Source organism: Macrotis lagotis, chromosome 3 (genome assembly GCF_037893015.1).
Source record: "Macrotis lagotis isolate mMagLag1 chromosome 3, bilby.v1.9.chrom.fasta, whole genome shotgun sequence".
Classification (NCBI taxonomy): Eukaryota; Metazoa; Chordata; class Mammalia; order Peramelemorphia; family Peramelidae; genus Macrotis; species Macrotis lagotis.
The window spans coordinates 105,401,999-105,405,333 of NC_133660.1; the positions used below are offsets into that span (position 1 = coordinate 105,401,999).

At 33.1% G+C, this 3,335-nt stretch overlaps 1 non-coding gene across 1 annotated transcript; it reads left to right on the forward strand.

The window, feature by feature from the left end:
- The first annotated feature begins 322 nt into the window (after positions 1 to 322).
- On the forward strand, positions 323 to 425 carry LOC141519815 (U6 spliceosomal RNA). The gene has a single exon (XR_012477450.1). It is a non-coding gene; the product is annotated as a U6 spliceosomal RNA (small nuclear RNA).
- Positions 426 to 3,335: the final 2,910 nt, after the last annotated feature.

Sequence of the window (3,335 nt, forward strand, 5' to 3'; positions counted from 1 at the left end):
TCCAAAAGTGCTTAAATGTATAGAATACTGATGTCTTCAATAAGCATAAATAACTGATTTTATCACTCAATTGTGTTTTCATCTATAGTGTTATAGGTACTCAGAACTTACCTTACAAATGGTAGGTGCTTGATATGAAAAAATAATATGGTAGAGTGAAAAGAATTAGATGAGGCAATCTGCAAAACTGGTTTAAGAGTTGGAGTTGTTTAAATTTTCATCTCTGAAGCTAGCCTGAAAGTTCTCCTATTGACTTTTTTATCTCCATAAAATTTCTGTTTTGCCCAGATAAATATATATATGTGAAAAAAAACTGGGAAAGGTGCTCACTTCGGCAGCACATGTACTAAAATTGGAACAATACAGAGATAGCATGGCCCCTGCGCAAGGATGACACACAAATTCGTGAAGTGTTCCATATTTTTTCTGTGGGGGGGGGTGGGGGGAGGGAAGCAAGATTGGAGGGAAAATTGTAAAACTCAAATAATATCTTTAATAAAAATAAATTTTAAAAAACTGGGAAAGGAAGAAAATAAAGTCTGTTGTACTTAAAAGTCTTCAAAACTGCACTAACCTTTCTGAAAATACTAAATGTGCATGTTATTTGTCTCAGCACATATGAATTCAGGACTGTGACATTCCAATAGGTGGCCCTAGAGAGAGAGGTAAAAGTATTTCAGCAATACCCCTCTAAATGTTGGCCACAGTCAAAGTCTTATATAAATGTGACTGCAGGTTTCAAAATCATACCATTTTCCCAAATTCTTTTGTCTGTGGTAATTGATGCCTTATTTTCAAGATATCTTCTTTGTCATTTCAGGACCTATTTAAGTGTCCATGAATGTCACATTGTGCCTTTTTACTTAATGTAATTAGAAAAATAACTAGCAATTTTGGCACCAAGGGCAAATAGGATGAGTAATGATCATGCAAAATATCATTCAACCTAAGGGACAGCTAGGTGGCACAGTGGATAGAGCACTGGCCTTGGAGTCAGGAGTACCTGAGTTCAAATCCAGCCTCAGACACTTAATAATTACCTAGCTGTGTGGCCTTGGGCAAGCCACTTAACTCCATTGCCTTGCAAAAACTAAAAAAAAAATATATGTATATCATTCAACCTTCTTAAAACAACTTTTTAATTCATAATGTGACAGTCTCACATTGCTTCTAAGTCTTTCCAATTATGTAGATTGAATCCCTTTGTGCGTATTTATCTTATGATTCTTCTCCCTATAGCTCTCATAAGCAGATCATTAGCAACAAAGGACTTCCTTGTTTCCTTATGATAAAAGAAAGGTAATAGCATTGAACTCTAGCTATCTGTTTTCCCTTGTTTTTCTTGTTATCCTTGGGATCGGGAATAACATGCAAAAATAATAAATTGATATTTAGAGCAAAGGGTTATTTTTGATGGTAGTTTATATACCACTAAATAATTTCAATGATTAAATTTTTATGTGCATTATATTTTAATACCATGGGAGAGGGACTTAAATGCACTATCTCATTTATTTATGATTCTGAAGATAGCACATACACACACAGATTGTTAAAGTGTTGTTTTTATCCAGGCAATGGTATGTGTGGGTAAAGCTCCCATGACAACTTTGTAATTATCTGGGGTAAGAGTTTGGGGGTTATTTGTTCGTTTAATTTAAATTTGAATGTTCTGATTGGATAACATGATCTGTATGGAGACAAAATATTTTTCATCACCGGAATGAAACATACTATTTAAAGATAAAGTCTTGAAAGTTACTTCCTTGAAGTAATTTTCCCCTCCCCACATATGATAAAAATACAGTATTTTTGTCCTTTTTCTGTAGAATCTTGATATATCTCTTAACCCATATCCTATATAGGTGTCCTCACCTCTACAATACTAGCAAATCAGTTAATATGATTTCACATTTTGAAATATATCTTTAAAATGTTTCTGTCACTTAGTCAATCTTCTACTGACGATGTCAGAAAATCTAAACAAATTGAAAACTAAAAAAGCAACACTGAAAATTGAATCCTAAGATCTAGAACATAAGATCCTCAAGACAAAAGTAATGGATTTGGGAGAAAATACTTGGATTCTATCTAGGTATCTCTGTTACATTGATTCATTTTTGCCTCTTTTTTCTTTTTTTCCCTTTTAATGATTTTATTTAGTTTGAGTTTTACAATTTTTCCCCTAATCTTGCTTCCCTCCCCCCACCCCCCAAAGAAGGCAATTTGCTAGTCTTTACATTGCTCCCATGGTATATATTGATCCAAATTGAATGTGCAAGAGAAATGATATACTTAAGGAAAAAAAATAAAGTATAACAGATAGCAAGATTACATAATAAGGTACCAGCCCCCCCCCCCTAAATTAAAGCTAATAGTCCTTGGTCTTTGTTCAAACGCCACAATTTTTTCTCTGGATACAGATGGCATTCTCCATCCATTTTGCCTCTCTTAACAGTTCTTCAATTTTGCTTTTATCTAAGAGTCTGTTTACAATTTAAAGGGGGAGTGACATACCTTTCAACAAATTAATGGTGACTTTTATTTTTTTAATTTTTTAAATTTATTTTTTTAAAGTATTTTCCAATTGTATATAAAAACTTAACATTTTTTGGTTGAGTTTCAATTTCTCTTCCACCCTCCCACTGCTCCTTGACCATATATCACTTCTAACCTTGAGAAGGCAAGTAATATGATTTTGATTATATATGTGAAATCATGCAAAATAAATATCCTTATTAGCATGTTGCAAAAGAAAATTAAAGTTAAAAAATATACATGAAGCTGAACTCAGAATTCATACCTTTTCTGATTGGAGGTGGAAAACATTTTTCATCCATGAATCCTTCATAATAGTCTTAGACCATATCTAGACCAGAATAGCTAAGACACAGTCCTTACAATATTGCTATTTTCTCGTTTAAAATTATGTTGGTTCTACTCACTTGGTTTTGAATCAACTCTTCCCAGGGTGTTCTAAAATCATTGTCTTCATCATTTCTTATAAGTCTTTATGATTCCATCACAATCAAATACAATTTGTTTAGCTATATGTGAAGGAAAACCCTCTATTTCCCATTTTTGCCATATAAAAAGGGTTTTTATAACTATTTTAAATGAATAGGTGCATTTCCCAACTCTCTGATCCCTTTGAGATATAAACCTTAAGATGTTGGTGCTGAATGAAACGATTTGCAGTTTTATAGCCCTGGAGGCATAGTTCCAAGTTATTCTCCAAAGTGAATAGGCTTCACCAAGATTATTAGGATATCTGTTTTCCCACATTCCCTTCAACATTTAGAATTTTTGTCTCTCATATTAGCCAATCTGATAAA